Source organism: Marmota flaviventris, chromosome 1 (genome assembly GCF_047511675.1).
Source record: "Marmota flaviventris isolate mMarFla1 chromosome 1, mMarFla1.hap1, whole genome shotgun sequence".
Taxonomy (NCBI): Eukaryota; Metazoa; Chordata; class Mammalia; order Rodentia; family Sciuridae; genus Marmota; species Marmota flaviventris.
Genome location: NC_092498.1, coordinates 31684858 through 31701323, shown reverse-complemented (window position 1 = coordinate 31701323; position 16466 = coordinate 31684858). Strand labels below are relative to the sequence as shown.

Genomic DNA, 16466 nt, shown 5'->3' with positions numbered 1-16466 from the left:
TGGTGACTTCCTGATGCCCAGAACTGTGACTCGTTCAGCCCAGTTTTCTACCCTATTCAACAGAGCTGGCCTCTGGGGTCCTCTGGATGCTCTGGCCTATCTTCCTTGTTGGTGAAGATGTTTCCTTTGCACCCCTCCAGAGTCTCACTCTGATTTGGTTTTGCTTTGCTGTGACAAATACCAGAGAAAAACAACTTAAAGAAGGTAATATTTATTTTGGCTCATGATTTTAGAGGTGTCAGTCCATGATAGACTGGCTCCATTGTTTCTTGGGATTGTGATTTAGCAGTACATCATGGTTGAAAGGCCTGGGGGCCAAGTTGCTCACCTCAGAATGGCTGGGAAGCAGTGGGTGGGGCAGATGCTGGGGACAAGATACAGTTTCCAAGGGTATGCCCCCCAAGCACCCACTTCCTCACAGGTTCCACCTCCTACAGATTCTGCCTCCACCCAATGATGCATTCAGTTACAAACCCCTTAGTGGAATAATCCATGGATGAGGTCAGGTCCTCATGATCTACATGGCTGCACTGAGGACCAAGCCTTCAATACATGAGCTACTGGGGGCATACGTCATAATCAAACTCTAACACACCCATATTTCAAAGCGCCTTTCTTTCACTCATCTATGAAACTTGCTTCATAGAATTAACCTTCATCAATATTACCACTAAGTTTTCCCTTGTTGTTAACCCTTTTACATGTTTTAAATGTGGTCTTGGAAAAAATTGTATCCAGTTTTTAAAATAAACTTTTAATTTTTTGTGTGTGTATGTATTTGTGTGTGTGTGTGTGTGTGTGTGTGTGTGTGAAGAAATATCAACAAGTCTGAGAAGACCATTTGGTTGTTAAGAAGTAAGGAAAACTTAAGGGCCAAGTTTGGTTCATAGATATCTGATTTGACATGTGACAAGGAACATGCTGGGGAGCACAAGATGAAAATAGTTACATTAACGCATTTAGAACATACAAGGTGCCTGTGTGCTATTGGCATGAATTCATAAAAGAGACAAAGACATGTTTCCGTTGGAGTCGGTGTCGTGAAAATAGATCTCTTTCTCTATTGAGGATATTCAAAGTCAGAAGAGGTCAAGAAGAGAGACCTGCACACACCAATATTTGAAAAACAAAGAGATTCTAGTTTACTATTTTGGTGAACTCACATAGTGGGAAAAATCAAATACTTTGAAATATTTGATACCATGTTTATAGATTACAACTTTTATTATATTTATCTTGTATACAAAACAGGGTGTGTTTTATCATAAAAGGAAATTATATCAATCAGTGGGAGTTGCATTTATGAATTCACTCTAGTTCCTCCCCAAGAAGCTTTGACTTGGGGCTCTACCTGTGATATTCAAAATTTCCCATTCCTTCCAGTGGAGGCTAGTATTCTCAAATACTTGATCCTGTCCCTTAGGACAACTCTTGTCCCTAAGGAAACCTAAGGACGGTGAGTGCCTGGAGCTTGAAGGACATATTTGTTTGCTAGAGAAATTTTTTTCAAGCTAACACCACCATTATGACCAACTGTTACCAAACAAAATTTAAAAAGCAAAGATATGAGGAATAAAATTAACTTGTGACTGCATCTTCTCAGTCCTTCTCTGACATTTCATCATTATCTCCATCTTCATTCTTAACACTTTTGAAAAACAGAGCTTGTACCAATCTTTGTTTTAAGTGCTTCCCTCTTTAAAACAATGCACTGGCAATCACTTGAAAATAGCATGCACTGTGGTTTAGAACAAGTTGTCTGAGGTTATATAGTTCATAAGTGGCAGACAGCCATCACACCTAGATACAACCCAAGGGCGTCTAACCATCACAATTACTACAAAATCCTACCTTCATACTACTACTAATATTGTAGAAACTATCATATCTATCCTCCATTTAAAATATGGATGACTGAGAGTCTCCATTTCCTTCATAGCTCAAGTTAACTAGTACCCAAGGCATGCTGGACAACATGGATAGTAAGTCCCTATAGCTATTTGTCTCATAAATTGAATCTGTGCACTTACCAAGTCAGTTTGTGTTTGTTCTCAAACTTATTTATACCAGTTATATTATTATTTTAATTGTGTGACTGATTAAACACTATGTAATTAAGATGATGTTTAAAAAACAGCTTTAAAGGAAGGATATTATTGCTTTTTTGAAAACAAAAATAAATAAATTTACAAATAACTTTGTAAAGATGATTTGCTTAATAAACTACAATTGAATTACATGTGGGCAAGGCATTAATAAAATTTCTAAAACTTCCTTTATCATTCAAATTGTTTTTCAATTCTCTAAAGTCTTGTTTAACTTTTTAAAAAGATAGATTGGAAATTAGATATTGCATTATGGTTGTGATTTATGAGAAATAAACATGAAGAAGCAGGCACTTTATTAAGCAGTTACAAACTCCAAGGAGACATTTTGACATTACATCAAGTGAATATCCTTTTCTAAGTTTTAAAGTTAAATAAAACATTTACAGACCATATGTATCATATCAAATGACTCATAACTTTTGCCAATTTTTTTGATTACCTGAACAATAGCTGATCGCCCTTAAGTCAGCATGATTTCTACCAAGCATTCAACACTGCATTTTTTATAGTGTTGTGTTTGCTAACATATCTGTCTTCTTATTAGCTTATGAACTCTTTGATCATAGTATTGTTGACCTCCCAATCATTATCATCACTTTCAAATATATCTTGATTCTTTTTTTTTTTTGAAATATATGAACTTCTTTTATTTTATTTATTTTAATTAGGCATGTATGACAGCAGAATGCATTTTGATTCATTGTACACAATTGCAGCACAACTTTACATTTCTATGGTTGTACACAATGTAGCGACACTCCATATGTGCAGTCGTGCATGTAACTAGGGCAATGATGTCCATCTCATTTCATTATCTTTCCTTGCCCCCATACCCACTCCCTACTCTGCCATCCCTCTTGCCCCATCAAAGTTCCTCCATTTTTCCCATGTCCCCCCCATTATGGATCAGCATCCACTTATTAGAGAGAACATTTGGCGTTTGTTTTTCTGGGATTGGCTTACTTCATTTAGCATGATATTCTCCAACTCCATACATTTACCTGAAAATGCCATAATTTTATTTTCTTTTACTGCTGAGTAATATTTAATTGTGTATATGTATCACAGTTTATTCATCCATTCATCTATTAAAGGGCATCTAGGTTGCTTTCATAGTTTAGCTTTTGTGAATTCAGCTGCTATAAACATTGATGTGGCTGCGTCATATTATAGTATGCTGATTTTTAAGTCCTTTGGGTATAGACCAAGGAGTGGGATAGCTGGGTCAAATGGTGATTTCATTCCAGGTTTTCTAAGAAATCTCCATACTGCTTTCCAGATTGGCTGCACCAATTTGCAGTCCCATCAGCAATGAATGAGTGTGCCTTTTCCCCCATATCCTTGCCAACATTTATTGTTGCATGAATTCTTGATAACTGCCATTCTGAAAGGAGTAAGATGAAATCTTAGAGTAGTTTTGATTTGCATTCCTCTAATTTCTAGAGATGTTGACATTTTTTTCATATATTTGTTGATCGAATGTATATCTTCTTCTGAGAAGTGTCTGTTAGCCCATTTATTGACTGGGTTATTTGTTTTGAGTTCTTTATATATCCTGGAGATTAGTGCTCTATCTGATGTGTGTGTGGCAAAAATTTGTTCCCCAAATGTAGGCTCTCTTTTTACCTCATTGATTATTTCTTTTGCTGAGAACAAACTTTTTAGTTTGAATCCATCCCACTTATTAATTCTGATTTTATTTCTTGCACTTTAGAAATCTTGTTAAGGAAGTCAGAGCCTAATCCGATATGAAGAAGATTTGGGCCTACTTTTTCCTCTATTAGGTGCAGGATTTCTGATCTAATTCATAGATCCTTGGTCCACTTTGAGTTGAATTTGTGCATGGTGAGAGACAGGGGTTTATTTTCATTTTGCTGCATATGGGTTTTCAGTTCTCCCAGCACCATTGGTGGAAGAGGCTATCTTTTCTCCAAAGTATGTTAATGTACAAACTTCTTACAGACGAGAATAAAAATTTTTCACAAGATAAAGCACATGACTTCTGCCATTCACTTGCTGAAGGCCTTTGGGCTAACCCTCCAAAAGATGAGCTGAGTGCCTCTGACCTTGGGAGGTTTGGGTGGGGATATTTGAGAAGTGCCCCTATGAGTTGGTGATCCTTGATCTTGACTGTATCTACTGCTATTCTTTTTATTATTATTATTGGTTGTTCAAAACATTACAAAACTCTTGACATATCATATCTTGGTTCTTAATATTTTAATTAATACAAATCTGACAATCTGATAATTTGCAGTACTCTAAAGGTAAAATCAAATGCTTTGTGGCCTTGGTCCCAGGAAAGCTTAGGAAGTCAATACCCATACTCTGTTTCTAGGCCCAGAACTGTTGCAGACACCACATAAAATATAGCTTTTCTACCCCTTTGCTAAATAAAATCTTGAAAATTCTATCTAACAGCATTAAATATTTCCATCTTGAAATATTAAATAATTGGTTTAATCTGAAGTGCTCCCCCAATTACAACTTTGTTTATGCAAAGAGATCTAGTACTTATTAAACATATGCTAAATACTAGAGATTCATTAAGTACTTTATATGACATGTCATTGTCATAGCAACCCTGTATTGTAGATACTACATTAATTTTTTGCATAGGAAAACTAAAACTCTAAGGAAGGAAGTACTTCTGCAAAAATAAGGAATCAAACACAAGTTTATCTAGTTTCCAATTCCATAATTGCCCTGATACATCATAGTATTATGTTGCCAAGGAATAATTGCATGACATGAGTGAAACAGCAGTAAGAATTTGAAGGGAGTATATATTTGAACAACCTGAGGGTTCATATTACCTGAAAATATTAGCACATCCATGTTTCTGCAAAATCTCTACCTCCGACTCTTTTTGCCACAGTGTTACATAAAATAATCAGAAATTCCTGAAAACATGTACCTGTCATTTTCCATGATTATCTCACATCTCACCAGACGCTGCATCTATCCCTCTGTGTTCCACTGGGTGCACTCAATTTTGCTTTCAACAGAAGTTGTGTCATGTTCTCATCGTGCAATGCTGACAGCCCATAATATAACTTATTCTGATGAGCAGCCCATCCTTTAACATCTCCCCAGTTCTCTTTATCCTTTATGTAACTCTATTGAGCTATTGTGAAAATAATCAACAGCAGGTGGATGATTTCACATTTGTGTGTGTGAGAGAGAGAGAACATGCAGGCAGAGAATGAACTCCACCTTTCACCATGTTTTTCAAACTAACAACAGGTATGGTCCACTAAATCACCATTGTCTTTTCTTTAACTAGGGGAGGAGGAATTTCTTCCTTTCCTTTATAACAACAGTTCTAATCAAAGAAAGACTCCATTGAGACTCTGTCTAAATATTAGGTGTGTTTGGTTTTGTCCTTCTCCATATGCATATTCTATTAGTAACAGAACAACAACAACAACAAAAAAAGATTTTGGAAGGGTAAAGTTACAAACCCTTGAGGAGGAAAATGACTTGTGTAATGAAAATGCTACCGGGCACTTAAGCAGCCCTGGCAGGGACAATTATAATATAATTTATCAGCAGAAAGCACACTAAGATGCAGAATACATAATTATCTTATCAGTAAGCTGAGAGCAGTGGCAAAACTCATTTGAATGAAGAACCAAAAGTGTAAGTCTCAAGGAAATTATAAGGTGTCAAGCAAACAGTAAAATTGAGATGAACACCGAGTCTTTCAAAATAAATCTTTTTTTTTTTTGGACTGAAGTCTATAACTATACAAAGGGTTAAAGTGTATTAAAAGTTTAAGACTGGGGGTGGGGATATAGCTCAGTTGGTAGAGTGCTTGCCATGTATGCACAAGGCCCTGGGTTCAATCCCCAACCCTGCCAAAGGGAAGAAAAACGGTTTAGGAGCAATAAATGAAATTTTCTACTTTTCTTTTTGGGACCTGGATATTAAGATATTACACTATAAAAGTATTTCTATTCACCTAGAGCCTAAAGTACATCGTCAAGGGCCTGAACTGAATTCAGGGCACAGTGTTTGGGTTTTCTCTGCTATAGTAATGATCTTATTTTGTTTTTAAGGGAGTTTGTGTTGTGTAGAAAATGCCATTTTGCTCTTTGAGATGGATCTTTCCATAGTCACCAGCACTAAAAATGTAATATCTGGTATGCTTAAATTGTACTTTATCCTTTCCAACCATTTTTTATCTGAGTTTTTGCAATGCACGTGCTATAGTTAGGAGGGGAAGTGTAATCTCTTTTGTCCCATTCATTCTGCAGGGAGCACATCTTACGTAATAAATGACTTGGCTACAGAAGGCCTCTCTCCTGGGCTGCAGTCCTAAGTACTTGATGTGCCCTGCAGGAACAGCATGAGAAGTGCTCTCTCTTTCCTTTTGCTCCCCTGTGCAGGCAAGATGGATATAATTTGAAAAAGGAACTATTCTAAGGAACACAATGAAGGTAAGCAAAAGATATGTAAACACTGAAAAATAAAATCCACTACAAAGTGAAAATGCCTGATTCTAAGATATCTAATGACTACAAAGAATCTATGCTGAAAGCCAGGCGCAGTGGCGAATGCCTGTAATCCCAGAGGCTCTGGAGGCTGAGGCGGGAGGATCACAAGTTCAAAGCCAGCCTCAGCAAAAGCAAAGTGCTAAGAAACTCAGTGAGACCCTGTCTCTAAATAAAATACAAAATAGGGTTGGGGATGTGGTTTAGTGGTTGAGTACCCCTGAGTTCAATCCCAAGTACCCATTTCCCCCACAAAAAGCAGTGCTGGCAAGGAACAAAATACATGAGACGTTAGTCTTGATTTAAAATCTTTGTTTTACTTTTTAAACCATATATATATATATATATATATATATATATATATATATATATGCTTTGATACAGTCTGTAACTTGATGATACACATTAGTTTTAATTTTTTTGTTGTTGTAATATGTTAAATGTGTTTAGTAACTCCGAGTTTGCACAGTTGTTATAAGTATTAAAGCAATGGGGGATGACTTTTATGTAAATCCATAATAATAATCAAATGCATTTTTTAACTTACTGAGTCAGTTTTGATCAGAAATACTTTGTTATATGCTGCTACAGTTGACACTGCCTTTCTAGGATGTGGAACTAACTCCTTGTTCATTTAGTTCAAAGCTCATAAAGTACATATAAGCACAGTATCATCTCTGATCTCTCCACTTCATGCTGTTTGTGTTTGAGAACTTGGCCATAGCCCATACATAATAAATTTATTAAAAAGTTTGCCCAATACAATAGCCTGCACCCTTTCAAGAGTATACTTTCCATGAGATCTTGCCCTTCCCTTCTCCGTCCAATTGCCAAATTCTCTCCTAGGTGATACTTTAGTGTTTACCTTATTTAAATAGCAAAGATGTCAGAGAAGTCAGTCCTTCTCTGCTTTATGTTTCTCACTCCATATACAATGAAGAATTCTTCCCCTCTCAAATTCTTCCTATCAGGGAAGTGACCTGTTCACATGAGTGTAGTTCTTTATATTGCAATCACTCAGCTTTAAAAAACAATTCTATGCATATATGCATTTCTTCATATTATTTTAGACCTTTCCTGTAAAGAAAGGTAGGCACATTAATGCCCACACAAATCACCACCATGGCAAATGAAAGATCCCACTCAGGGCTGAAAGATCACCTTGTCTCCACTTTTGGAATGTGGGAGTGTTTCCCTAAGACTGAGGAAAGAATGGGAGAACAGAGAGAAGTATTGTTGCTGCCTGGGCATTGCATCAACTACAAGACAGTGTGATGGTCTATGCTGGAGAGGAGGAGCAGGACTGTCGAGAGGGTCCAAAATAAGGCTTCTTGAAATCAGAGGGTGAAAGAAGAGAACTGACATTTCTCCAGCACTCCAGACCTTACAGATATTCTATACACAATGAGCAGCATTCAATTAAAAATTACAATATGCTGTACATGACAAAGTAAGAAAATATAGTGTGAAGATAAAAACAGTCAATAGAATAAAACCAGGCATGGAACAGATGTTAAAATAATCAGAGTAGGAAATTAAAATAAATGTTACTAGGTATTGGTAACACCATCATATCAATAATCCTTGATCTATTCAAGCCATAGCTCTCAAAGTATGACTGGAAATAAATACCAGCAGCTTCTGGGAACTTAATAATTGACATGAAAATTCTGGTGCCCACTCTAGATCTACAGAATCCTGGAAAGGGGCTTAAAAGTTTGTGTTTGAACAAGTCTGCCAGGTGACTCTAAAACTAAAGGATCAACATATTTTTAAATGGAATTTAGCATCAAAAGCAAAAATGTCACCAGACCCAGATACCTCTACTCATGAATTCTAATATATGTTCAGAATGAATTAGTAGAAATATTGCACAAATGTTTTCAGAAAATAAAGGAGAGTGGAATACTTTTGAACTCATTTGAGGAGGCTCACATAACCCTGATAGCAACCTGAGAGATACTATAAGAAAAGAACACTAGAGACCAATGTTCCCATGATCTCTCTTTCTCTCTCCATATATATATATATATATATATATATATATATATATATATATATATAATATTTAAATTAGTTGGATATAATTTGCAAATATATCCAACTAATATATATTATATATAATATTTATATATATGATATTTAAATTATTTGATTCAATCTAACACTACAGAAAAAGACAATGTATTATGAACAAGTGAAGCTTATTATGAAAATGCTGATAAGAGAAAAATTCCTCAACCATCCAATTCAAGATAAGAAAATTAATGAGAAATATTACATGATCCATTTAGTGGATACAGATAAAGCATTTGACAAAAATTAACACTCATTAATGCTAAGAAAGTTACCACTAATGTAAGAGTAAAAGAGAAAATCCTAATTTTGATTGAAATTTTCTATGAAAAACCAAGAGCTAACTCCCACTTAATTATGAAATGTTATACATAGAGTTCTTAGATGAGAACATGCATAAAGTAAGAACTACAAAAAGATTTGAAAAAAAAGTGTACATTTTGGTCTCATCATTAATGCTACAAGAAACTATCTGTTCTAAAAATTTATGACATGATATAAAGTAACTATTTTGGATTCTGATAAAAATATGTTCAATAAATTTTTTGAATACTTTCATTTGTTGAAAGAAAATTCTTTTTATATTTGGTTTTGAAATTCCATGGAATCTGAATACTTTAAGAGAAAACTTTAGACACAAAATTATTATTAGTAGTAGTAGTAGTGTTAGTATTACTACTACTACTACTACCAGGGATTGAACCCAGGGGTGCTTAACCACTGAGCCACATCCATAACCCTTTTAATTTTTGAGACAGGATCTTGCTAAGTTTCTGATAGTCTCACTAAGTCTCTGAGGCTGGCTTTGAAGTTGCAATCCTCCTGTCTAAGCCTCCCAAATCACTAGGATTACAAGTGTGTACCACTGTGCCTGGCATAAAATTATTTTTTAATTGCTCTCAATATTTTCTTCCTCTCTAAAAAATAGTTGTCATCTTCCTACTTTCATAGATTGGAAATATTTTCAGCAGAAATACACATTTGTGATTGTGTGACCGTTTTTTGGTGACCATTTTTTGGTATTTGATGTGTTCTCCACTTCAGGCCCTCTTTATCGTTTCCTTCTTTATGTGTCTGATGAGACTTGGTCCTTATGTGTAGCATACATTTAGGTGGTGACTCGGTAGTTTCAATTGGGTCTTAGTATCTCAGCGTTGATTCCCATTAAGCCCTTAAAATACAGAAACCCATTTAGAGAAGAACAGAAGCATTTCTCTACTTCTCCTCAGGTTTCTGAGGGATGAGGATAATTTTTCCTTAAAAAAAAAATCTGTCTTGAGAGTTATGAATTGTTCCTAACTCTGTGTTTCAAGTTCTGAACTTTAGTCCTCTCATCAGAAGGAAAAAAAAAAAAAAAAAAAAAAACTTGATACTTAGATGAGGAAACAAAGCCTTTAAAAAGGCAAAATAATCCATTCAGAATTAAGCAAACAAACCACACAACCATTATTTAAACCTGGACCACTCTGAATCTAGTGTTTTTCCTCATTTGTTCAGTGAGGAGGGTGGGTATCGGGGATTGAACTCGGGGGCACTAGACCACTGAGCCACATCCTCAGCTCTATTTTGTATTTTATTTAAAGACAGGGTCTCACTGAGTCACTTAGTTCCATGCTTTTTCTGAGGCTGGCTTTGAACTCACAATCCTCCTGTCTCAGCTCCCCTAGCTGCTGGGATTACAGGCCTGTGCCACCATGCTGGCTTCCCCATTCCTTTCTGTATCACAGGACAGTAACTCTTTATTAGAGTAAGAGAGCAATGAGGGAAATTTTGCCCCTAAGAGATTATGTGTCAATTCACATTTGTCATGAGGCCTTAAATAGTACCTTATGAAAGGAGGTACTCAGCATCACCTGCTAGAGAAGGCTGTGTGGCCAAGGTATGGACATGACAGCAGTTGGGATGACAGTGATGACTACAAGTCCTATGGTGAATAATCAGTCTTCCTACCAGGAAAAAAAAAAAAGAGGGGGGAGACCGAAGTCCCACTCAGAGGACACAATGTAGTTAGTTAGGCCATTAGTTTCTTCTATGCAAACTTTGATGTGTTCAGTAGAGGAGATCTGCTGTTTGATAAGGGCAAGTAAAAAATTCACTCAATTCAGTCAAAAAAAAAAAAAAATAGCAGATACCAGTTCAGTACAGTCATTGAAATAACACTTTACAATCCTGGCTCACCGTTGTTTCTTTCATTTTTTTAAACATTTTATTTTTTACTTTGTTTTTGACACTGCATGAAATCTCCCTAAAGAAGAAAAGGATAAAATAAGATTAAGTTAAGGAAGGCACACTGCACTGAAAGAAATCAATATAATTATAATAAAGAAAATGCAGAAATAAGTCAATTTGCTTATATTCTTTACAGATTCAGAGCTATAATGGAAAATTCATATTCATTTTAGCAGAGTAATAATCGAGATAATAATTAATAAGATACCGATTATTGGTGTAATAGGAATAGCATTCATGCTAACTGCAATAAACGCAAAAAACCATTATCTGAACAGTAATTTTCAATGTAGTTCTAACCTTTTGCATGCGATGGTCTTTATTGTAAAGAAGGAAACTAAAAAGAAATTGGAAAAGCAGAAGTTTGCCACCATTCATTGCCAGCTGTAGGCTCAGCCGCAGGGCACAGCCACATAAATAATTGTCTCTTTCAGTCCAGACAAGTGGGTGACTCACTCTTCCACTGGCCCTCTGTATTGAATTGTAATTACTGTAAAATTCCACAATTTTCTGCCTCATGCTGTGAACAGAAAGAAAGCAGACATGTATGCTTAATGAACAAACACAATATTTATTCTTCTAGTTTGAGTGGCCTAATCTAATGTTTCGATTTTTTGATCAATAAAAGACTAAAATACCTTCCACTAACTTTTAAGTTATAAGAAATGGAAATGGGAATCCATAAGATATGTGCAGACAACAATCCACCTGTGAAGAAACAAAACTAAAATGTGTTGTCCTTACTTTTAGAAAAACCCTCTTCTTTTCTTTCCTATTAGTTCATTTAATAGATATTTGTTACTCACCACAAATGAGGTTAAGTGTATGGATATGCATACTGTGTGACTGACCCATAAGAAAGCTAGGACATAGGGCAATATTTGGTGGATGATATCAGAATGTTGAGCATTCAAATAAGTGACAGGTGAGGCTAGATAGAATGAGCCTCTACCCAGGGTAATCAGATACAGCACTGAGACAGATCTTGAATCTCATCAGGACCATCCATCCATTTACAACTCTTTGGTTTTTTCTTTCTTTTCTCTTATTTTTGTCCTTCACTTTCCCCTTAACAGATCATTTTCCCACTATCCAACAGTCCAATAACACTCTTAGCCACATCCTAAATGGCCTCAGACTTTTATCACACTGGACTTGCAAAACACAAGTCCTGAATAAACTCACTTAATGATTCTCCTCTTGCTTGCATTCTTTGCTGGCATTCCAATTTGTTTTTCTTTTTTACATATTGTTCTGTCTATAATCAATCATGTTACTCTGCAGTGACTGTTTCAAAACTTTTACATTCTCCTGAATCTTTATCCCTGCTACTTCCCACTTCCTCCTTGGTGTCAGCAGTTGACATTGTCTTCTCCCTTAAAGTATAAATAGATTCCACCTGTTGGACATTTCTCCAACCAACCTGTAAATTATGAGCTCAAACTTACCAAAAGCACACTCCCTCTCTCCTTCCTGATCTTTACTTTTCATTTTTGCAAGGGAGGTGATGGCCCCCATTCTTGCTAATGCTAAATAGCCCAGATGAACTTCTCAGCCAATACTCTCCCATCTTCCCAGGAACATTACACAAATATTTTTTTTTCCTTCTGCAGTATTTTCTAAATTTCCCTTCAAACCTAGATATTTTGGGTGACTATTCAGCCATCTCAACCTCTCAAGGAAGAGGTTGAACCTTCACTTCTCTTCACTCTGTGACCCACTTCTCAGAAACATATTTTGCTGTCTCCATTTCTTCATCTCCTTATCTCTGGCCAATACTCTACTCTTTGCTGAACCTTTACCACTTCATCAAAAGGTCTCTCATCATGTTTCCTGGTGACCTCCATGTCAGCAAATACCATGGCTTTTCTGTTGTTTGTTTGTTTGTTTTCATCTGATTTAATTTCTATCTCTACAAAAACTGTTTTATTTTGTCTTGTGTTGTATCAGAGTCTGCTGGTTTTCCTCCTTTATTTGGCCACAACTTCTTGGTGCTCTCTGCATTCTGTCTTCTGTTCACAAGGTGATTATGGGCCTTTCTCCAATGAGGTGATTTTTGGCCCAGGTTCTCTTCTATTCACTTCTATATCTCTCCCTAAGCAATTCCACGGCTCTATCTAGCACCCTTGACTCCACTGGGCATAAATATTATGCATCTTCCAAGGTATCCCTCAATGGCCTCCCTCTTTTGATTTTTTGGTCAGTAGCTTCCCTGGACCTAGCTACACATCTAGTTCAAGGAGAATGCTGGAGATAACTCCCACAACAATGTTAGGTTTGAATATTAAAAGTTAAGTAGAATCTTAAAAGTTGGAGTATAGAAGTAGAGAAAATTATTCAGAAATTGAAAGTGGCAAAGCAAATGCTCCAACTTGTAAGAAAAGAGATCAAGGTGAAATTTGGAGTCAGTAACCTGGTTGACATGAGCACCAGCTTGGAAAATAGATACAGACCCTGGCTCGAGGAGGAATTTGGCTGTCATATAAGGAACCAAATTCCCCACTCAAGAGGTAATAGTGGGCTGGGGTTATGGCTCACTGGTAGAGCACTTACCTAGCATATATAAAGCATTGGGTTCCATCCTCAGCACTACCTAAATAAAATAATAAAATAAAGTAAAAAAGAAGTAATAGTAATCCTATATGGTTTTCAACAAGGGAAAGAGACATATGATTTTAAAACAGTTGTTTGAAGCTGACAAACCTTGGGACCTTATTTAAGATGGTTTCATGAAAAGAGACTATAGAGAATAGAGCACAGAGTTGGATGTAACTATTTTAAGCTTTCTGTTTTGGGGTGATAAAGGCTTTAATCAAGAAGACAATGAGAACTGGAAGGAAGAATTAGTCCCAGAAAACATACTGAAAGACAGCAACTAAATTTGGTGTGCATGATATGCTGCAGATAAGAATTCAGACTAAAAAGTCTCTTTAAGTTTGAAAGTAACTAAAAAAAAAGAGAGAGAATTACAATTTAATGTTTAGAAAGGGAATTTAAAATGCAAAAGTAGCATCAAGGAGAGAAACCTATGGTGCTCACATTAATTTGAAAGTCATAAATAGATGATAGCTAGAATTTTTAAGCTGAGTTTTCCAAAGAAGGCTGTTGAGAAGGGGAAGAAAAGGTCAACTATAAAACCCCAGGAGGCATACAAACTATTAGAGAAGAAAACAAAAAGAGAACAAGCAAAGGAGACATTTAATTTGTACAGGGCCAGATAAGCCAAGGAAAAGGAGCCTGTCAAGAATGCCTCTGAGAGGCCAAGGCAAAGCATTTGGCACGTTCTGAGGGTTTTCAAAATCTTTGTGAAGAATTAAGGAGAGATTGATGAAAAAGCCCAATCTTTTAAGAAATATTGTGGTTAAAGTGGGAAAAAAAAAAAAGAAGAGTTATATAACAGGCGGGTTTTAGTTGGGAATAGAGGTGGGAAAAATTCGTGATTTTGTCATTTAAGGTTAAGGGAAAACTGACAAGAAATTTGCACAGTGAAGATAGAAATTCCTAGAGAAAGGAGACATAATGTGGGAAAGAAGTGACTATGTGAAAGATGTTTGGGAGGATGAAGAAACTACAGGAATCAGAGGAACAGGAGAAGATAAGTTAGAAAAAAGAGGAAGGACACTATGTCCTAGGAGGTGGAAGCTTACATAATGGTTGCAAATAGATCAGTTGTGATGACCTGGGAGGATATACTCAGAAGACTATTCAAACTAGTTGAGATACTGTTTTCAGGCACTGTTGGGAAAGAAAGATAAGGGAGGAATCAGACTACATGCAGTTATTCCCTCCCCAATAGCCATGTGTTTGACACAAAAGAGGAGCTGCCAGGAGTTTTTCAACTTTCCTTTTGGAAGGTGACTAATGATAAGTTTTGCCCAAATGATTGCTGTATTTGTTATATTCAGAAAAGTCTAAACCTGGGAAAGCAAATAGATTCCGTATGTCATGTCAACTTCAATTGATTAGGAAACCTGCAGTGCTATTGGAAAGGATTATGAAGCCCATTCTAGCTCAGGGGGAGAGCACCCTGAGATTGATTAGCAATGTCTGCTTTGGGCCAAGCATAACAGGTTGATATATTTGCTAACTCTGGAACCATAACTATAAGTTATTTAGTCCAATTTTCTGATACACAGGTTGGAAGCAAAGCAGCATTTAGATATCCATCACAGGTTTATGTGAAAATAGAAAAGTCAGACAAAGCTACCTTACTTTAAGATTGCTTAGTTGAAAGATGTGGACTTTGGAACTTGGACTTTGAAGCAGAAAAATCAGACTATAATCATTTCTATCATCTGGTTTTAGATATTATATTCCTTACTTCCTTTCAAGTTCATTTGGGACTGACTTGTTAAAATATTTGAACTTTATATTCAAAAAAATATATACCAAAACCTGGACCATTATCACAGATCGATTTTCTGATAGTCTTTTCCAAAGAAGGAAATACACTATTCAGAAATTAAAAAGCTTTCAGAATATATTGATATGTTTATATTTTATTTTATATTTATATCTGTATTTATGTGTATATTTAGTGGGATGAAATCCAAGAGGATAGTGGGGAGGAGAGTGATGGTATTCCTACACATGAAGAAATCTGCAGATGAAGCAAGGTCAGTGGGGTCACCATGCAGAACATCTTCCACAAGGTGCTACCATGATCAATATTACAAATATCAGTCAGTGGCCCTAGGAAAAAAAGATGGTGTGGATGAGAGGCAGTTGGCCTCTTCAGTTGGTTCCGTGTCTCAATGTACACTGGAGACAGAAATTAGCTCTAGGATAAAAAAAAGCAGAAGACCTGGTAAGACATTAAATTTATTAGGAATATAAACATTGATCTATTTTGAGATTATAATTAAACGTTTGATCAAATTTTCAAAACTAATTTCTGTATTTCATAGTCACGTTCTTGTTTTCTCTCTTTGTGTTATAAAATTCCTCTGCTGTTATGCAATGCATTGTTCATGTGAAGCTGTTTTCAAAGGAAACACAATTCTGTCTTGATAAATATCAGAAAATGACCAGATGTTTCCTACTGTCTAAGCCAAACCAGTCAACAGTGTGATCGCGCTTTCACTGACAGTCATGGAGCGCCTGCCTCACCAGCCTCCCCTGGAACAGAGTCCAGTGTCTTAGCCCCTGGCCAGGTGTGTGATCTAAATAGATAGAAACAAAACCACAGAACAAAAGGGAGAGGAGCATGATTCTAACACCATTGAACCTTTCTCACCGAAAAATAGAATATGCGGTATTCATTCTAAAATTCTTAGTTCACAAAAAGAATGAAATTGTTTACTAAGATCATAGAACACTTCTGTAGAGAGAATAGAATTATGTTTTTCTTACAAAAAAGGGGAACTCATTTAAAAGGTAGAGATGAAAAATGATTGTGTTTGAAAATAATATATTAAGAAAGTCTAGCTGCTAAGCAAGTTTCTTAGAATAACCCCAAAATGATTGCTTTGCCCTTTCATGGTTTTTGTATTCTAGCCTCAGGGTCCCTTTAATAGGACTAAAGGTAGGAGAGAAGACAGGATTTCAGATGGAGTAA

General features: G+C 36.1%; 1 long non-coding RNA gene across 1 annotated transcript in view; it reads left to right on the top strand.

Moving 5' to 3' along the window:
- Positions 1 to 6441: 6441 nt before the first annotated feature.
- Positions 6442 to 16466, top strand: part of LOC139705783 (uncharacterized) — a 37707-nt gene continuing 27682 nt past the window's right edge. Inside the window, exon 1 of the long non-coding RNA XR_011707606.1 lies at positions 6442 to 6550. This is a non-coding gene — a long non-coding RNA (uncharacterized lncRNA). The remainder of the gene's footprint in view (positions 6551 to 16466) is intronic.